Here is a 22390-nt window from a genome sequence, read left to right as displayed (position 1 = left end):
TACTTGTGGTCCTCTGACAGCGAGCTTCTCTACTGCTTCTCTCTGTTTTTCACTGAACATTGAGAGCATTAGGGAGAGGAGCTCGTGGGCACATGACTAAGTGTGAAAATCGCATATGTCCTGGGGAGGGGGGAAACAAAAATGAATTCTTGCCCCAGGTGCCAGAAAACCGACATACACCTCTGCCAGTATGCTACTGCGAGCGGTGATTACCGGGTCCGGTGGAGGGATGTCTGTGCACAGTGCTGCACAGGCAGTGAGGCAGGGACTGAGGGTGTGCACAGAAAGAGAATGCCCGTCCCAGTCTACGCCATAGCCTGGAGCCCTCACTATCAGAGGAATATGTCAGGTAATAAATTGTTTTTCTAAAGCTTTAAAGTGTAGTTTTAGGTCAGAGAGGGATGGTTAGGGATGAGCTAGCAAGGTGCAGGGACAGGTAGTGATGGCTACTTGGGTACATGTGTGGCACTTGTGGTTTTGCACTTGCGGTGAGAAAAAGAAAACACTGCTAGCAGCGTTTTTTTTCCATTGCTGCAAGTACCGCATTTGCGGATCGCTGCAAAACCGAAAGTGCTGCACATGTCCGCAAGTTCCATAGGGAATGAATGAGGCCGAACGCAGTGTTGCCTTAAGTGATCCGTTACGCGGCAGATCCGGAAAAACTGCCGGATCTGCTGCAAAAGGCTACTTTCATATCAGCGATTTTTGCCAAAGTCACTGCCGATAGTGTCATACTCACCAAAGGGGAAGGCAGCACTAAAAGTGCCTATGGCAGCAGAAACTCTAAATACGGCCCTGCTTATGTTAAGAAAAGCTGGACACATGGAGATTGCAGATCTCCTGGATTGAGTGTCCTGTTAAAGGACATGGAAGCTAACCAGCACTATTGTACAGACTTGTTACTTTATGTTTTAGCTTATGCCAGACAAAGGCTGGATTTATGTTTTCTGGTGATGGGGCTTATGAGGATTTCAATAAACCAGCCGGACTTTAAGTAAAAGTGGTTCCCTTGTCTACATCTTTAAGAAGTCGAGTGAGTTGACCTGCCACAGTTGGTGTAAAAAGTGCGGGCAACATCACCATGAAGCAAGTGTGACAGCTGGGGACAAACTGTATGTCTTGGGTGAAGGCTGCTATAAGAATTTAACAGCGGTCAGACAATGGATCAAGCATCTGGTCCAAAGCCAGCAGCAGCACCAACAGCACCTGCAACAGCTGCAGCAGCATGGGGAGCAGCAGCACCAGCTAAAGCAGCAACAGCACCAGCAACAGTTGTGACAACAGCAGCAGATTGATTTACTCATGGAGGCGATTTATGGCACAGCAGCAGGTCCGACTTCAAGGTCAGCTGATGGTTTCTCTGTCCGGTAGGTGGTGAGGAGAGCCTTGCAGAAAATGACAGATGGTGACAGATGGTAACAGCATAGAGGCCTTTTTAACTGTTTTTTAAAGGGTCGCCGATAGAGAGAAACACAGGCCAGAGCAGTGGGCAGAAGTCCTGGTGCCTTGCTTAACGGGGGAACCACAAAAGGCCTGCTATGATTTGGCCTTACAGGACTCCAAAGAATATGAAAAACTGAAAACAGAAATTTTGGCACTCTTGGGGTTGACAATGTCTGTCCGGGCCCAACAGGTCCACTGCTGGGCATATCACCATGACAAACCTCGGACCCAAACATTTGATCTGCAGCACCTTGTCGAAAAGTGGTTACAGCCGGAGTCCTCTACCCCAGGGCAGATGGTAAAGTGAGTTGTAATGGACCAGTTCGTGCACTCCCTTCCAATCCCAATGCAGACTTGGGTTGCCTAGGGTGATCCCTGGAACTCCAATGGCTTGGTCAGACCAGTCGAAAGGTATTAGTGGGTTGACAGTTCCTTTGGGAGGCAACCCACTCATTACTTGGAGACGTAGTTTAAAAAAGGGTGGGGCATCCAAGGAGGCAGTGGAGGTCATGTTGAGTGCCTCATCAGGAGATATAATTTGATGGAGATGTCACTGCCCAGGTAATATGGCTGCCCATTGTCCCCTGATCACCAAGCAAATGCACTGTAACATGGGATGCCATTGTTCATTCTACGCATAACCAGCTTACAATTTGGACTGTCCACTCAGCGAAGGTCCCCAAGTTTGTCCTGTAAAAGTGGTCTGCAAATGTCTGGACTACTAGACTCAGGGAGTTTGGTGGTCCTTGTGAGAGCCACACTCCCTCTCCAGTTGAACCCTGGGAAGAAGATGTGGATCCGTTACATTCACGTTGATGATAAACACTATCCGGTGGCCAGAGTGGTCATTCAGACAACCCCAGGTACTGAATCCCATGAGGTCGGCTTGGTTCAAGATTTATTGCACCCAATAATCCAAGGCCAGGACTTTGTGTTGTTTTGGGGCTTGTAGGGAAGAGGCGGAGACCTCGATTGCTCGGGTAATAAACGGTTTGGGCCTAAAAATTTTCACCAACCCCATTGTCTGACGAGTTTCCCTTTTGTGTAATGTGGAAAGAAGGAGAAAGTAGTATTCCATGAGGCAGAGATTCCTGAGGTAGGGTAACTAGAGAAAATTTGGGGTTCTCTCAACATTGGGACCTATCTCTAAAAGAAGCGTTCAATAAGGTAACCGTCATAAACGGCATAGCACAGAAGTCAGGGGCTTACACCAGGTTTCACAATTTCATGTTGAGTGGGGACTTATTGTACCGAGTGAAGCAATTGTTGGTACCAGGACCCTATAGACAAAGGGTGTTGAACAGGGCCCATTCACATGTCTTAGGTGGCCATCTCTGGGTGGACAAAACTCAAGAACAGGTCATGCGAAGGTTCTATTGGCCCAGATGTCACCAGGAAATCCTTAGGTATTGCAAGTCCTGTCCCAACTGTCTTATAACCGCTACCACCTCTCAAATCCAAAAGCCTCTCCTGCTGATACCCGTCAAGGCAGGGCAACAGAGGAACCCCGTTGAAAATCCATGTGGGCTGGACAAGCCAAAAGGCGACACTGAGGATTTCACAGTGGCAAAGCCATTGTCTTTGAGCCAGAGACAACAGTGCCAAGAGCTGCTTCAGCAGAGCCAGGACCTGTTTTGCCAAGACATACACAGGTGGTTGAACATGAAATCCTGATGGAACCAAATGTATGGGTGACCCAACAGATGTATAGAATCCTTGAAGCCCCCCACAAGGTGGCTTTGAAGGAGGTGAGGAAAAAGTTGAACCTGGGCATCATTAAGGAGTCAAAGAGCGGCGGACCCAGTCCCACTGTCTTTGTGTGGATACCTGGGGAAGAGTCGCATTTCTGCAACAACCACAGGAAATTAAACCATGTAGAGAAGAAGCACCCAATTTTTCAGCAAATATTGGTATGTATGGCCGCCCATATACAGCATCTTATAGGATATATCTGGGTAGTGCACAGCTCAAAGTATAGCATAAATTCAAACGTTAGGAATAGAAATGCAGCACTCACCAATATCCTTTTGAATTAAAAATCTTTTATTGGACACACGTGGACATCATTCTTTGCGGCGAGCAGGTAAAAATGGGGTTAAGCGGGGGATAGAAGAAACAACAAACTAATGGCCATTTTTCGTCTTAACTGACGCATCAAATGTAACCGTAGAAGCGTCAGTTAAGATGCGAAACAGCCGTTAGTCTGTTGTTTCTCCTCTCCCCTGCTTTAACCCCTGTTTTTACCTGCTCACCGGAAAGAATGATGTCCATGTGTGTGGAATGAAGGACTTTTAATTTAAAGGATATGGGTAAGTACGGCATTTCTATTCCTAGAGGAAACTAAACATGGTATTGAAATGTGTTGGGTGTCCAATGCCCTGCCAGGGCCGGCGTTAGGGGCAGGCAGACTAGGCAGCTGCCTGGGGCCCCCGCTGCCCTAGGGGCCCCCAGCCAGGGGCAGACATACTGTTGATGGCACTGCTCCAGGGCCCAGAGGTGGAGGGGGGCCCCTGCAGGCAGGCCCGGTATCATGCAGGGTCGGGCCCCTCTCACCCCCTCCTGTAATCATGGAACACCGAGTGTCGGGGAGAGAGCGGGGCGCGAAGTGCAGGAGATCAAAAAGGGGGCGTGTCATGCAGGGAAAGACGCTGGCCAATGAACGCTTTCCTTACCTCACAGTGACCAGACTGAGGAGAGCGCTCACTGGCTGCCGTCTGTCCTGCTGCATGGAGCGTCCCAATGGTGAGTACTCGCCTACAGTCAGGGGCCCCGGCTGCACAGCACATAGGGACATCAGTGGAGGAAGAGCAGGACTTACAGGGGGTCTTCTGCTCCCTCCACTGTTCTGTTCAGAGCAGGCTGCAGCGTCTCCTCACAGAGAAGAGATGGGGGAGGAGTTCACTGCAGGGGCAGCACGGCAGCAAAATGTATGCTGTGAAGTGACCTGAAAAGTAATGTGCAGTTATAGTGCTCTTTATAACTTATCTCTTTATAATTTTAGTCATGGAACTTTTTGAATTTGAGTCTTTTCCTCCCTTACTGGGAATTTATCATCAGGTGCTGTCTGCTCTGTGCCCCATCCCCCACAGTGGGGTCTGCAGCCTTCTCCAGCTGAACTGACCTGCAGGGCTCATCTGATCACCTATACAAGATTAGTATGTATGTATGTGCTTGTATATGTATGTGTGCATCTGTGTGTATCTATGTGTATGTTTCTATCTGTGTGTGTGTGTGTATCTGTGTATGTACAGTATATGTGTGTATGTATGGTATAGTTGTATGGCTGTGTGTATGCATGTACAGTATGTGTGTATCTGTGTATGTGAAATAAATTTGTATGGATATATGGTATATATGTATGTTTATGTGCATGTACATACAGTATATGTATATGTGTGTACGGTATGTGTATACTATGTGTATATGTACGGTACGTGTATGTGTATCTGTATGTTCGGTATATGTGTGTGTATGCATGTACGGTATATGTATGTATGTACGGTATGTGCATTTGGGTGTATTTTATATGTATGTACAGTATGTGTGTACTATATGTATATAACTGTATCTGTGTATGTACGGTATATGTGTGTGTATCTGTGTGTATGTACGGTATATGTGTGTACGGCATTTGTGTGAATGTACGGTATATGCATGTGTGTATGTACGGTATGTGTATGTATGATGGTATATGTATGTGTATCTGTGTGTATGTATGGTATATGTATGTGTTTGCATATACTGTATTTGTATGTGTATCTGTGTGTACGTACGGTGTATGTATGTGTATTTGTGTGTATGTATGGTATATGAATGTACGGTATGTGTATACTATCTGTGTATATAACTGTATGTGTGTATGCATGTAAGGTGTATGTCTGTGTATGTACGGTATGTGTATTTGTGTGTATGTATGGTATATGTATGTACGGTATGTGTATACTATCTGTGTATATAACTGTATGTGTGTATGCATGTAAGGTGTATGTCTGTGTATGTACGGTATGTGTATCTGTGTGTATGTACGGTGTATGTATGTACAGTATATGCCGGAACAAAAATCATTGTTCTCATCAGCACATCGCCCAGTTAAAACTGCAGATATTCTGCTAAGATGATACTGTATGGGGACAGATTGATTTACTAGTGATCATTCTGTCCCCAGCCAGTGTAAAGAGGCTGGAAACAAGTGGCGAATGACTTCAATATTGTTGATCACGCTCGTTTAGTGGCCTGAAATCAGCGCATGTAGCTACAACCAAAATGTTTCTGTTGGTGCAATATGTTAGCATTTGGGGCCCCATTTTAAACTTTTGCCTAGGGCCCCACTTTGCCTAAAACCGGCCCTGTGCCCTGCATTGATAATCTCATAGAGAAGCTAATGTCAGCCAGATACATCACCACCCTGGACCTAACGAGAGGTTACTGGCAAATCCTTCTCTCTCAAAGTGCAAAGGAAAAGACGGCCTTCGCTACACCTGACTCTTGCTTCCAGTATACCAGAATTCCATTCCAACTTCAAAGAGTCTCAGCTATCTCTTGGAGGGCCATGTACTGGATCTTAGCCCCGCACACTAAATATGTTGTAGCTTACCTTGACAACAGTGTGATATTCAGCCCGGATTGGGGAAGTTATCTACAGAAGGTCCCGGCTGTCCTGGATGCACTGAGGAAGGGGAAGTTTACCATAAAACCAAGGAAGTGTGCCAAGGGAAACAAGAAGGGAACACACTTGGGCTAAATCGTCGGAAGAGGCAAAGTAAGGCTGGTTTCACACTTGCGTTTTGATCTGCAGCGTTTTAGCACTAAAAAACGCATGCTTTTTTTTCTATACGTAACATTAAAAAACGCATGCGTTTTTTAGCGTGCGTTTTGATGTGTTTTCAGCAACGCATGCGTTTTTTGACGCGTGCGTTCATTTGCAGAAATGCAACATGTAGTAATTTCTAGCTGCGTTTTTTTGCCGCAAAAAAACACATGCGTTTATTCGCGGCAAAAAAATGCATTGCTGTCTATGTAAACGCATGCGTTTTTAAGCACATGCGTTTGCTTGCGTTAAAAACGCATGCGTTTTTACCGAAAAACACAAGAAAAAAACAAGAAAACCCTAACCCTAACCCTAAACACAAGCAAAAACAAGAAAACCCTAACCCTAACCCTAACCCCAACCCTAAACACAAGAAAAAACAAGAAAACCCTAACCCTAGGGTTACTAGGGATCCTAACCCTAAACCTAACCCTAACCCTAACCATAACCCTAGGGATCCTAACCCTAACCCTTAGGGTTAGGGTTAGGATCCTAACCCTTAGGGTTAGGGTTAGGATCCCTAGGGTTATGGTTAGGGTTAGGGGTAGGGTTAGGGTTTGGATCCCTAGGGTTAGGGTTAGGGTTAGGATCCCAAGGGTTATGGTTAGGGTTAGGGTTAGGGGTAGGGTTAGGGTTAGGGTTAGGGTTTGGATCCCTATGGTTAGGGTTAGGGGTAGGGTTAGGGTTAGGGTTTGGATCCCTTTATCACCTTGATGGTGGGGGGTGGCTTATCAGTGACCTGGTGACCAGGACATTCTAATAAAAAGCTACCCTTAACCCTAACCCTAGGGATCCTAACCCTAACCCTAGCTAATTCTATTAATAGTGTGTTTTCTAGTTGATTTTGATGATTGGCAGCTGTCACACACTTCTCAGCATGCGTTTCAAAAACGCAAACGCGGGAAAAAACGCATGTAAACACGGGAAAACGCCACGTTTTGCCGCGTTTTTATTTTTTGGCGCAAAAACGCATGCGTCTAAAAAACGCAGCGTTTGCATGCGTTTACATGCGTTTTTTCACCACATGCGTTTTTTTTTAAAACGCTGCAGATCAAAACGCAAGTGTGAAACCAGCCTAAAGCAGCAAGTGAATAAGGGGGAGGCAGTCTAAAATTGGCTGAAATCGGTCTCCAAGAAACAGGTTCTCCAGGAAACAGGCATTTCTACGAATGGTGGGATACATCCTGAATTTTGCCATAACAGCTGCACCTTGGACCGACCTTAAAGACACGAAGACGTTACTGGCCAAATGGTGTTTTGAAGCAGAGATGGTGTTCCAAGAGTTGAAACTCAGGGCAACAAGACTTCAACTTCATGTGCAATGCAAGCCTGGGAAGCTGCACGCAACACAGACACCCTGTCTAGACTTCTCTGTTGGGTGGCTGATGGTGCCAAAATCCCCGACTTTGAGCAGAGGGGGGATATGTGACAAAGTCATTAACAAAGTACTAGAGGGGAGATATAACTGAGGTTATTAGCTTCAGTAATATAAACCTGGAAAAAATCATCCAGCATACTAAGTGATGAGATGGGTTAATCAGCCATGTTTAGTGCTATAATGATTGACCCAGCTGTAGAGTGGGAGGAGTCCAGAGGCTAAATACTCAGGAATTCTAGAGTATTTGTGTGCGACTGGGTCTGGAGGTACAAGCCCTGGAGATGTGCTTTTATGTTAAGGAAAGCTGGATGTATAGAGGTTGCAGATCTCCTGGATTGAGTGTCTTTGCTAAAGGACATGGAAGCTGAAATCTAAGCCAGGTGGACTAATGACTGAGCACTATTGTATGGACTTGTTACTTTATGTTTTACCTTCTCCAGGACAAAGGCTGCATTTATGTTTTCTGATGACCTTGTTTGTGAGGATTACAATAAACCAGCCAAACATTAAATAAAAAGGTTCCTGTGTCTACCTCTTTAAGAAGCTGTTTGAGTCGACCTGTCACACTATCTATCTATTATCTGTCTGTCTCTAGCATCTGCTTCTGCATTCTGCATTGTACTACTCTCACCATTTTCTCTATGTCCATCCTTTTCTCCAGGATTGTCACTGCTGTGTTTACAGCACGCATCAGGTTTTCATAGCTCTCTGCGCCAAAAAAAAATCTTTTTTAACACAGCGACACACCCTGAAAAAAAAAATCAATGCTAATACACAGGCACAGAGGGACTATCGATTTTGAAGTTTCCTCGCTACAAATCCATTTTGCTACACTTGATAAATAAGCTCCATAATGTGTCAGAAATACGCGGTATTGATGGCAATGTCATTTCTCCCAATTATTAAGGCGGCTAGTAAGATTGGACTCTGTGTTCCTGGGCTTGGAGTCTTATCTATAATCTCATGCTTTAACTTCTTGAAAGTCCAAGGAGCTAACATATGGAAATTGGTAAATTGTAAAAAGTTTACAAAGAAAAAAATAAAATTATATATATATGCACACACACTGTATAGAGAGAGAGAGAAGAGACCACCACATCAAAACCCTGGCAGCCCAATCTCCAGACCTGAACCCCATTGAAAACCTCTGGAATGTAATCAAGAGGATGAAGAATAGTCAAAAGCCATCAAACAAAGAAGAACTGCTTACATTTTTGCGCCAGGAGCAGTGTGAAAGACTGGTGGAGAGCATGCCAAGACGCATGAAAGCTGTGATTAAAAATCATGGTTATTCCACAAATTATTGATTTCTGAACTCTTCCTGAGTTAGGCTGGTTTCATACTTGCGTTCGGCAGTGCTGCAGATGAAAGCCTTTTCCTCCGTTAAGCCCTGCCCATTGCCGCACCCTTCCTTCAGCTCCGCCTATGTCTGCATCCTGCGTACCCTATCTTTAACATTCGGTACACAGGCCATGTGGATGTATGTGGATGCCTCCGCAAGCGTCGTTTTGATGCTGCGCTGACCGCAACAAAATGCAACATGTTGCGTTTGACGCAGTGCAAGGTCAAAACGACGCTTGCGGAGGCATCCACATACATCCGCATGGCCTGCGTAGCCTTAAAATATTAGTATTGTTGTTTCTAAATGATTGTGAACTTGTTTTCTTTGCATTATTTGAGGTCTGACAGCACTGTTTGTTTGTTTGTTTTTAATTTTGACCATTTTTCTTTGTCAGAAAAAAAAAGCTAAATTATTGCTTGGAAATTCGGAGACATGTCAGAAGTTTATAGAATAAGGCTACTTTCACACTAGCGTTGTTTGGCCTCCGTCGCAATGCGTCGTTTTGGAGAAAAAACGCATCCTGCAAAAGTGCTTGAAAGTATCGGTATCGGATAGTATCGGCCGATACCCGAAAAGTATCGGATATCGCCGATACCGATACCCGATACCAATACAAGTCAATGGGACACTAAGTATCGGAAGGTATCCTGTATGGTTCCCAGGGTCTGAAGGAGAGGAAACTCATGACATCTAAGGTCTTTCAAGCGCTCATTCTTAGGAACGGAAGCTGCCGGTTACATCGGTAAGGTCCAGGCTGCGTCGGAGAGGTGAGTATATCAATATTTTTTATTTTTATTCTTTATTTTACACATTAATATCGATCCCGATACCGATTCCCGATACCACAAAAGTATCGGATCTCGGTATCGGAATTCCGATACAGCAAATATCGGCCGATACCCGATACTTGCGGTATCGGAATGCTCAACACTAATCACCACCCTACTAACCAGAATCCCTCAATGTCTGAGCCAATCAGAAAAGTCGGAAGCAAAACGCCATATAAAATCTAAACACTTTATTAATGATAAACATTACTGATATAAATACAAAAAATTAAAATATGAAGATACTGGTACACAATACAACTGCCCTTCTAGGTGATACACCCCTAATAAATCCTACACATCCCACTTTGTTAACGCCCACTTGGCTAAATACTAACTCTTTGTAAAAAAGCCGTTAATGATTCAAAGAGTTGTCCATATACGCAGTGGCTTATACAAGCCTACATAGCATAGAGGAGGCAGACAAAATCACCCCCAGCCCTGTGTGTAAAAAGCAGATTAAGAAAAACATAAGGCTACTCTTTAATACTTCATTATAAAGTGCCCAGTGCAGATGCTTAATCCATAATGGATTTAGATGTAATAATAATATGGGTACAAATTACCTCAATAGCCTCGCAAGTATAACAAACATGCATTAATTTACACCGATTTGAATACAATATGAGGGGCACATTTGCAAGAGTACTCACTTAATTAACCCCTTCACCACCAAGGGTGGTTTGCACGTTAATGACCGGGCCAATTTTTACAATTCTGACCACTGTCCCTTGACCGCGTATCGCCAATGCAGGATCCTGTTAGTCATGAATCCTCAACCCCAACTACCTTGCTCCCTATTAAAAACCATACCCTTTTACCTACCCAATGAATTGACACAAAGACATAAATTTCTTTTGGATAATTTGGCCACAGCGGCCATTTTATTAACAAACAAATACATTAATAACAAATGTAAACATTGTAAATATAAAAAACCTCGAGGGGAGGGTTATTGGAGCAAAAAATCTGGCTCATAATAGGCCGAAAGCCTACCACAAAATTTAACCGAAAAACACGTATTTACCCTCAGCCGTAACCACCAGCTCGAGGGCACCATGTAACCCGTTTCGGGCAAAAACCAACCCCAAAGCTCCCGAGGTAAACACCCCGTCCAGAGCCTGTAACAAAAGCCAGATCAACCCTCTAAGCATCATCACCAACTCCAAGAACCCCACCCCCCGCCAAACCGCCACTGTGACGATAATAACAAAAAATTCGTTCACCTGATAAATAGAACATAAAAAATTGCAAACAAAATTAAAAATAACAAAAACACGAAGACCCCCACCAAAAATATGTTCCCTCGGATTGCCACCAAACAAAGGGAGGGTGGGCGGGACTCACTTCGGCTGTATCTAACTGACTGACCCCCTTTCCCGCACTTTTCCCAGGTCCCCCCCTCCCAATCCCATAGAATTCCCCGCCCCAGTTGCTATCCACCAATCCTGAGCCTCCCATTCTAACTTTTAAAAGAAAATTACTACCCTGCTCCCCATGGCAACGCAGTCATGTGGGGGCTTCCTTTTAGCTGCGCCCCATACAGCCCCCCCTCTTGACCGCGTATCGCCAATGCAGGATCCTCTTAGTCATGAATCCTCAACCCCAACTACCTTGCTCCCTATTAAAAACCATACCCTTTTACCTACCCAATGAATTGACACAAAGACATAAATTTCTTTTGGATAATTTGGCCACAGCGGCCATTTTATTAACAAACAAATACATTAATAACAAATGTAAACATTGTAAATATAAAAAACCTCGAGGGGAGGGTTCTTGGAGCAAAAAATCTGGCTCATAATAGGCCGAAAGCCTACCACAAAATTTAACCGAAAAACACGTATTTACCCTCAGCCGTAACCACCAGCTCGAGGGCACCATGTAACCCGTTTCGGGCAAAAACCAACCCCAAAGCTCCCGAGGTAAACACCCCATCCAGAGCCTGTAACAAAAGCCAGATCAACCCTCTAAGCATCATCACCAACTCCAAGAACCCCACCCCCCACCACACACGAACAGCCCTGACCACCTCAGGCTCGTGAGTGCCCCACCATCGCCAAAGCTCTTTCTACACCTTCCTGCAGACCGAGCGCCCATAAATCCATACCTATCTCGTTAAGGTGCACTCCATCATCTCGCCAGAAATTCCCAACCCCGGCCTCCAGCTCAAAGTGTCTAACGGCAATACCACCGTTCCGCGACACAAAACTCGCCACCGACCTGTTCAATTTCACCCTGGCCCTGTTAATCCCTTTTTGGGAACGGGCCTCCCGCCACGTCCGACGTGGCACAATGTCCGACCACACCGTCAGAATACCAGGGAAAGAAACCCACAGTCTCATAAAATCGAAACGGATATCCCGAATCAATTCCCTCACTGGTTTAGCCCCCAAATCGTTACCTCCCAAGTGAACCACCAAGATGTCCGGGGGGCGATCCAGGCGTGTGGCACGGGAGAATTCCGACAAAAAACTACGCCACAACATACCACGACGACCCATCCAACGAATAACCACTGCCTCCCGACCAAAACCCAGTTGCCTACCATTCAACCTAGCGTCAGCCCGGAGGGCACCCCAGTAAACGAAAGAGTGTCCAACAATCCAAGCCAAGGAGGGGGGCCGACCTGTAAAACACAACCACAATTAACAAAAACACCAAAAAACACACCTCAACTTTTCCGAATCAATGTCGCACATAAGACAGGTAACGATTAGAACTCCACCTGCCTATCTTCTTAATCACCTCCGGCCCCAGGCCCAAACCATCGGCCTCGGACGCAGCCCCAATCCGAAAAGAGTGCGAACCGAAATTCTCCGGATTAACACCCAAATATTCCAAGCCTCTCTTCAAAATAGCTACAAACTAGAAACGCGACAGAAAATCCCCTCCTTGGTGTTGTAACAAAGGACCAGACCTGACCAGGCACACATTCCAATAAGCCTCCAAACAGTGTTGCGGGCACATACCGCTACCATCCACCCTTCCTAAAACTACCTTCTTACCCCTGCCCAGCTGGTCCATCTTCGATTGCCTTATCCAAAAAGTAATACCACCATCCCAAAAACCCATATCTTCCGCCAAAAGACCACCTGACTTGTCCCTGCTCGGGGAAACCAATTCCCCCAACCGCAAGGCACCAAAAAACGCTAAAGAAAAGGCCAAACGAAACAGTACCACCTCAAACTGAGAAGAACAAATGAAAACCAAGGCCTCGCCTAAACGCTGCAACGTTCCAAAAGAAATGGGCCTACGCTTATCAAAAGTTACATTATCCTTACGAAAACCCTTCAACGCCTGCCGTATCACAAAGTCTTTCGTAACGTCCCTTAACCCTTGAAGCTGAAAACCGAAAACCAAACCTGCAATGAACTTATTCAACCTAGACACAGACCAACCCCATTCCACCACCTTACCTATCAGGGCCAATAACGCCATTGTCCTATCGCCATCAGACTCAGTCGGGCCACATTGAGCCAACCAACCTTCCCATATAGCCCAGGATGCCGTGTAATCCAACCAAGTCCTATCTGACACTGAAGCTCGAATCAGTCGGCCTCCCGTTCCATAACAACCTGCCACAGCTGCAAAGGACATGCCGCTCCTGTCGCCTCCGAATCTGGAGCCAATTCCCGGAAACGGTCCCACTGCAAACGAGACAACGCGTCAGCTATGTTGTTCTGAACGCCTGGCACGTGCACCGCCGAAATCCATGCATTCAACTCCAAGCATTTTAACACCAATTCCCTGACCAGCCTGATTACAGGGAGGGAAGAAGAAGATGAGCTGTTAATCACAGACACCACGCTTGAGTTATCGCAATGAAAACGGACGCGCCGGTCTCTAAAATTGTCGCCCCAAATAAACACCGACACCACAATTGGAAACAGTTCTAACAACGTCAAATTCTTGGTAAGCCCCGTCTTTTTCCAATCTTCAGGCCACACACCCATACTCCATTTTCCTCCACAATAGGCACCATAACCAACTCCACCTGCTGCGTCCGTGTAGATCTCACAGTCAAATGCATTGACATCTTCCCACTGAATAAGCGACCTGCCGTTATAGCTAACCAAAAAATGTTGCCAAACAAGCAGGTCATCCTTATGCTCTCTACCCAAACGGATAAAATGGTGGGCTGACCGAACACCAGCAGTCGCCCTGGACAGTCTGCGGCAAAAAATCCTGCCCATCGGCATAATACGGCAAGCAAAATTCAGGCGGCCCAGCAACGACTGCAACTCCTTCAAGGTAGCCTTCCGCATTTTACTGATCCTGTCCACTTCCTGCTTAAGCAACAGCAATTTATCGTCAGGCAACCTACATTCCATTTTTTCGGAATCAATGAGAATCCCGAGAAAACTCAAAACCTTGCAGGGGCCCTCCGTTTTATCCTGCGCCAAAGGAACGCCGAACTGTCCGGCCACCCATTCCATGGTGGCAAGTAGATGACCACACACCGCAGAATCCGGTGGACCAACAAACAAAAAATCATCCAAATAGTGGATGACAGAAGGAACGGCTGAAACGTCTCTCACTACCCATTCCAAAAAGGTACTGAAAGTCTCAAACAATCCACACGAAATCGAGCATCCCATGGGCAAACACCTATCCAAGTAAAAACCCCCTTCCCAACAACAACCTAACAAAGGAATGCTCTGTGGGTGCACCGGCAGAAGCCGAAAGGCCGACTCAATGTCTGTTTTTGCCAACAAGGCTCCGGGCCCGTACCTGCGCACCCACTTTACCGCCGCATCGAAAGAGGTGTAAACAACAGAACACAACTCGTCCGCAATCCCGTCATTAACCGACGCACCCTTGGGATAAGACAGGTGCTGAATCAGCCGGAACGTATTCGGCTCCTTCTTAGGCACCACCCCAAGCGGGGAGACAATTACGTCAGCCATAGGCAGCGAACTAAACGGCCCCGCCATTCTTCCCAATTCAACCTCTTTTGCCAGCTTAGCCGAAACAATCTCCGAATGCAAACTAGCCGATCTCAAGTTTTTCGTAGAAAAAGGGACAACATGCGTCGGGTGAGGGATCTTAAACCCCTCAAGAAAACCTTCTCTAATAACCTCTGCCTTGAGAGAATCCGGGTATCTATTTAGATAGGGGGCCATCTTTTGAAGCCTCACCGGAGTCTCCCCCTTGACCGCCACCCACGGATGGCTTGCCCCGTGATTTCTTAAAACATTTAGCGGCCCCATGTGAGGCCCCGCTACAGTGGGAGCACACATGTTTAAACTTACAGGTTGCGCCAAACTTACACTGGCCGTCGTTAAACTGCCAGCATGTCCCCGTCTTTTCCTTAGCCTGTGACCCCTGACCTCCTCCACCGTGTCCTGACTGCTGACCGCTACCCCCTCCGCCCCCTTGAAAGGACTGCCCGTAACGCACCGGTGCCATAACCTTCAACCACAATCCAATGTCCTTTTGATCCCATCTTATCTCGGGCCTCACCGCCTTGCGCTGCCTGAACTGTTCATCGTATCGCAGCCAAGCCTGGCCCCCATAGGTACGATGCGCTTCGCCAATAGACTCCAAATAACAAAAAAGGCCCGAGCAATTCTCTGGGGCCTTTTCCCCTATCACGCTCGCCAGAATGTTAAATGCCTGCTGCCAGTTAACAAATGTCTGAGGAATAAGGCGCCAACGCCTCTTTTCCTCCTCCTCCTTTTTACTATCATCTTTCTTTCCTTTATCCAAATTAAATTTTTCTAAAGGAAGGAGAGAGAAAATCTCAAGGTATTCGTCTTTCCAAATCTTTTCCTTCACCTCCTTCTTCAAATGGGCCCCCAGCGGGCCCTCAAAGCACATGAAAACCTCACCTTTTGCCCTATCATCTAACTTGACGGTATCACCCCTCCCCGTTTCGGTTTGTACCGACACCGACACACCGGCCGCTGAAGACAGTGGCCCGCTAACGGAACTTGCAATCTCGCTCGAACCCCCAACTCCACGACCGGCAACCGACACCCAAGCCCCAGCGGGCGACGCTCGGGCACTATCCGCAACCCCGCCATCCAATCTACTCAAGATCTGTGACATACCCGCCAAAAGTTCTCTAATACCCGGAACCTCACCACCACCCCCACTCCGCTCAACAGACCCCGAAACACCCGCCACCGGAAAAGGACTGGACATATACTCACGGGGCTGCGCAGGTGCTGTGTCCCCACCAGCCGTGCTTCCTGAAGCCTGCCGCTCGCTGTCGTCACGATGCTCGCTCCCCGAGTCGTCGCTGTTGCATCTCTGCCCCAGGCCCGCGCCCCTGGCCTCCACGTCACCAGGGGGGACCGAGACTGGCGAAGGCGACCGTTCCCTCGACCTCCTGCTGGACCTGGATCTGGCAGCTTGCACAAGTCCCCTGGGTGCCGCAGCCGGACCATCTGCTCTGTGCGCCGCTCCTGCGCTGCCTCGACCACGTGCTCCTTGCCGCGGTGATGCCACTGGCCTGGCCGCCATCCTGCTGCGCCGTCCTGTCCCAGAGCCAGGTGCACCGTGCGGCAAAGGTCTAGCTGCACCCGCCGCAGTACTTCCCGGGTCCCGGCTCCTGTCAGCTGCTGCCGCTGCTGCGCTCCTACCGCGCACCGTCCCCGGTGTCACCGCCGCTGGAGCAGCTCCCCGGCAGGTCTGGAGTGCAGAAGTCGGCGCTGCAGCCCTCCCGCGCCCCCTGCCAGGCCGAACCGGAAGTGCGGCCATAACATCCGGTGAAGCGCCGGCGTCCTGCCGCGCCTGCTCAGCTCCCGCAGCGCCTCGTCGTCTCGCGCCGGCAGGGCCGCCGAGTGGATTCCTGCCGGAGGAGGGGGCGGGCGGTATGGCTGCGCCGCGTCACCCCGGGCCCCGCAAGGTCCCGTGAGGGGCTCCGCGGCCTGCGCCTGCCGCGCGGTGTGTTATCCGGGGACAACCTCTCGGGCGGCCTCGACCTCCTGGAACTCCGGCCCCGGCTCCCGCTGTCCTGGCTGTCACTGCCTCCTAGCAGCCCGGTGAGCTGCTCCACAAGCCATCCGGCCCTCCTGGATCTCGCCTCCCTGCGAAGCTGAGCGACCAAGCTGTCCACCGTGGCCATGGTGAGTAACGCTGCGGCAGCTGGTCCACTCACTTCGGCTGTATCTAACTGACTGACCCCCTTTCCCGCACTTTTCCCAGGTCCCCCCCTCCCAATCCCATAGAATTCCCCGCCCCAGTTGCTATCCACCAATCCTGAGCCTCCCATTCTAACTTTTAAAAGAAAATTACTACCCTGCTCCCCATGGCAACGCAGTCATGTGGGGGCTTCCTTTTAGCTGCGCTCCATACAGCCCCCCCTCTTTATGAGGCTATAACTCTGGAACGCTTTGACGGATCTTGGCGATTCTGACACTGTTTTCTCGTGACATATTGTACTTCATGTTAGTGGTAAAATTTATTCGATATAACTTGCGTTTATTTGTGAAAAAAATGGAAATTTGGCGAAAATTTTGAAAATTTTGCAATTTTCCAACTTTTAATTTTTATGCCCTTAAATCACAGACATATGTCACGCAAAATACTTAATAAGTAACATTTCCCACATGTCTACTTTACATCAGTACAATTTTGGAACCAAAATTTTTTTTTGTGACGGAGTTATAAGGGTTAAAAGTTGACCAGCAATTTCTCATTTTTACAACAGCATTTTTTTTTAGGGACCACATCTCATTTGAAGTCATTTTGAGCGGTCTATATGATAGAAAATAACCAAGTGTGACACCATTCTAAAAACTGCACCCCTCAAGGTGCTCAAAACCACATTCAAGAAGTTTATTAACCCTTCAGGTGTTTCACAGGAATTTTTGGAATGTTTAAATAAAAATGAACATTTAACTTTTTTTCACACAAAATTTATTTCAGCTCCAATTTGTTTTATTTTACCAAGGATAACAGGAGAAAATGGACCCCCAAAGTTGTTGTACAATTTGTTCTGAGTACGCTGATACCCCATATGTGGGGGTAAACCACTGTTTGGGCGTATGGCAGAGCTCGGAAGGAAAGGAGCGCCATTTGACTTTTCAATGCAAAATTGACTGGAATTGAGATGGGACGCCATGTTGTGTTTGGAGAGCCCCTGATGTGCCTAAACACTGAAACCCCCTACAAGTGACACCATTTTGGAAAGTAGACCCCCTAAGGAACTTATCTAGATGTGTGGTGAGCACTTTGACCCACCAAGTGCTTCACAGAAGTTTATAATGCAGAGCCGTAAAAATAAAAAATCATATTTTTTCACAAAAATGATCTTTTTGCCCCCAATTTTTTATTTTCCCAAGGGTAAGAGAAGAAGTTAGACCCCAACAAATGTTGTGCAATTTGTCCTGAGTACGCTGATACCCCATATGTGGGTGTAAACCATTGTTTGGGCGCATGGCAGAGCTTGGAAGGGAAGGAGCGCCATTTGACTTTTCAATGCAAAATTGACTGGAATTGAGATGGGACGCCATGTTGCGTTTGGAGAGCCCCTGATGTGCCTAAACATTGAAACTCCCTACAAGTGACACCATTTTGGAAAGTAGACCCCCTAAGGAACTTATCTAGATGTGTTTTGAGAGCTTTGAACCCCCAAGTGTTTCACTACAGATTATAACGCAGAGCCGTGAAAATAATTTTTTTTTTTTTCTCAAAAATGATTTTTTAGCCCCCAGCTTTGTATTTTTACAAGGGTAACAGAATAAATTGGACCCCAAAATTTGTTTTCCAATTTGTCCTGAGTATGCTGATACCCCTTATGTGGGGGGGAACCACTGTTTGGGTGCATGACAGAGCTCGGAAGGGAAGGAGCGCCATTTGGAATGCAGACTTAAATGGATTGGTCAGCAGCCGTCACGTTGCATTTGCAGAGCCCCTGATGTACCCAAACAGTACAAACCCCCCACAAGTGACCCCATATTGGAAACTAGACCTCCCATGGAACTTATCTAGATGTGTTGTGAGAACTTTGAACCCCCAAGTGTTTCACTACAGTTTATAACGCAGAGCCGTGAAAATAAAACATCTTTTTTTTCCCACAAAAATGATTTTTAGCCCCCCAAATTTTTATTTTCCTAAGGATAACAAGAGAACTTGGACCCCAGAAGTTGTTGTTCAATTTGTGCCGAGTACGCTGATAACACATATGTTGGGGTAAACCCCTTTTTGGGCGCACGGGAGAGCTCGGAAGGGAAGGAGCACTGTTTTACTTTTTCAACGCAGAATTGGCTGGAATTGAGATTGGACGCCATGTCGCGCTTGGAGAGCCCCTGATGTGCCTGGACAGTGGAAACTCCCCAATTCTACCTGAAACCCTAACCCAAACACACCCCTAACCCTAATCCCAACGGTAACCCTAACCACACCCCTAGCCCTGACACACCCATAATTCTAATCCCAACCCTAATCCAAACGTAAATGTAATCCAAACCCTAACCCTAACTTTAGCCCCAACCCTAACTTTAGCCCCAACCCTAACTTTACCTCCAACCCTAGCCCTAACCCTAACCCTACCCCTAACCCTAACCCTAAACGTGACTGAAATACGTGGCACTGAAATACGTGGCACTGAAATACGTGGCACTGAAGTACGTGGCACTGAAATACGTGGCACTGAAATACGTGGCACTGAAATACGTGATACGTGGCACTTAAATACGTGGCACTGAAACACGTGGCACTGAAATACGTGATACGTGGCACTGCAATACGTGGCACTGAAATACGTGGCACTGAAATACGTGGCACTTAAATACGTGGCACTTAAATACGTGGCACTTAAATACGTGGCACTTAAATACGTGGCACTGAAATATGTGATACGTGGAACTGAAATACGTGGCACTGAAATACGTGGCACTGAAATACGTGGCACTGAAATATGTGGCACTGAAATACGTGGCACTGAAATATGTGATACGTTGCACTTAAATACGTGGCACTGAAACACGTGGCACTGAAATACGTGATACTGAAATACGTGGCACTGAAATACGTGGCACTGAAATACGTGGCACTGAAATACGTGCAACTGAAATACGTGGTACTACAATATGTGGCACTGAAAGACGTGATACGTGGCACTGAAATACGTGATACGTGGCACTGAAATACGTGGCACTGAAACACGTGGCACTGAAATACGTGATACGTGGCACTGAAATACATGGCACTGAAATACGTGGCACTGAAATACGTGGCACTGAAATACGTGGCACTGAAATACGTGGCACTGAAATACGTGGCACTGAAATACGTGGCACTGAAATACGTGGCACTATGACTGTCAGAAAATGTTCATTAACCCCTTCATGACCCAGCCTATTTTGGCCTTAATGACCTTGCCGTTTTTTGAAATTCTGACCAGTGTCCCTTTATGAGGTAATAACTCAGGAACGCTTCAACGGATCCTAGCGATTCTGAGATTGTTTTTTCGTGACATATTGGGCTTCATGATAGTGGTAAATTTAGGTCGATAATTTCTGAGTTTATTTGTGAAAAAAACGGAAATTTGGCAAAAAATTTGAAAATTTCGCAATTTTCACATTTTGAATTTTTATTCTGTTAAACCAGAGAGTTATGTGACACAAAATAGTTAATAAATAACGTTTCCCACATGTCTACTTTACATCAGCACAATTTTGGAAACAATTTTTTTTTTTGCTAGGAAGTTATAAGGGTTAAAATTTGACCAGTGATTTCTCATTTTTACAACAAAATTTACAAAACCATTTTTTTTAGGGACCACCTCACATTTGAAGTCATTTTGAGGGTTCTATATGGCTGAAAATACCCAAAAGTGACACCATTCTAAAAACTGCACCCCTCAAGGTGCTCAAAACCACATTCAAGAAGTTTATTAACCCTTCAGGTGTTTCACAGCAGCAGAAGCAACATGGAAGTAAAAAATGAACATTTAACTTTTTAGTCACAAAAATGATCTTTTAGCAACAATTTTTTTATTTTCCCACCGGTAAAAGGAGAAACTGGACCACGGACCTTGTTGTCCAATTTGTCCTGAGTACGCTGATACCTCATATGTGGTGGTTAACCACTGTTTGGGCGCACGGCAGGGCTCGGAAGGGAAGGAGCGCCATTTGACTTTTTGAATGAAAAATTGGCTCCAATCTTTAGCGGACACCATGTCACGTTTGGAGAGCCCCCGTGTGCCTAAACATTGGAGCTCCCCCACAAGTGACCCCATTTTGGAAACTAGACCCCCCAAGGAACTTATCTAGAAGCATAGTGAGCACTTTAAACCCCCAGGTGCTTCACAAATTGATCCGTAAAAATGAAAAAGTACTTTTTTTCACAAAAAAATTATTTTAGCCTCAATTTTTTCATTTTCACATGGGCAACAGGATAAAATGGATCCTAAATTTTGTTGGGCAATTTCTCCTGAGTACACCAATACCTCACATGTGGGGGTAAACCACTGTTTGGGCACATGGTAAGGCTCGGAAGGGAAGGAGCGCCATTTGACTTTTTGAATGAAAAATTATCTCCATCGTTAGCGGACACCATGTCGCGTTTGGAAAGCCCCTGTGTGCCTAAACATTGGAGCTCCTCCACAAGTGACCCCATTTTGGAAACTAGACCCCCCAAGGAACTCATCTAGAGGCATAATGAGCACTTTAAACCCCCAGGTGCTTCACAAATTGATCCGCAAAAATGAAAAAGTACTTTTTTTTCACACAAAATTTCTTTTAGCCTCAATTCTTTCATTTTCACATGGGCAACAGGATAAAATGGATCCTAAAATTTGTTGGGCAATTTCTCCTGAGTATGCCGATACCTCATATGTGGGGGTAAACCACTGTTTGGGTGCACGGCAAGGCTCGGAAGGGGAGGCGTGCCATTTGACTTTTTGAATGGAAAATTAGCTCCAATCGTTAGCGGACACCATGTCGCGTTTGGAGAGCCCCTGTGTGCCTAAACATTGGAGCTCCCCTACAAGTGACCCCATTTTGGAAACTAGACCCCCCAAGGAACTTATCTAGATGCATAGTGAGCACTTATAACCCCCAGGTGCTTCACAGAAGTTTATAACGCAGAGCCGTGAAAATAAAAAAATAATTTTTCTTTCCTCAAAAATGATTTTTAGCCCAGAATTTTTTATTTTCCCAAGGGTAATAGGAGAAATTGGATCCCAAATGTTGTTGTCCAGTTTGTCCTGAGTACGATGATACCCTATATGTGGGGGTAAACCACTGTTTGGGCGCACGGCAGGGCTCGGAAGGGAAGGCATGCCATTTGGCTTTTTGAATGGAAAATTAGCTCCAATCATTAGCGGACACCATGTCGCGTTTGGAGAGCCCCTGTGTGCCTAAACATTGGAGCTCCCGCACAAGTGACCCCATTTTGGAAACTAGACCTCCCAAGGAACTAATCTAGATGTGTGGTGAGCACTTTGAACCCCCAAGTGCTTCACAGAAGTTTATAACGCAGAGCCGTGAAAATAAAAAATGTGTTTCCTTTCCTCAAAAATATTTTTTAGCCCAGAATTTTTTTATTTTTGCAAGAGTAACAGGAGAAATTGGACCCCAAAAGTTGTTGTCCAGTTTCTCCTGAGTACGCTGATACCCCATATGTGGGGGTAAACC

Source organism: Ranitomeya variabilis, chromosome 1 (genome assembly GCF_051348905.1).
Source record: "Ranitomeya variabilis isolate aRanVar5 chromosome 1, aRanVar5.hap1, whole genome shotgun sequence".
Taxonomy (NCBI): domain Eukaryota; kingdom Metazoa; phylum Chordata; class Amphibia; order Anura; family Dendrobatidae; genus Ranitomeya; species Ranitomeya variabilis.
The sequence above is the reverse complement of the archived record's forward strand: the minus strand, read 5'-3'. Positions refer to the sequence as shown.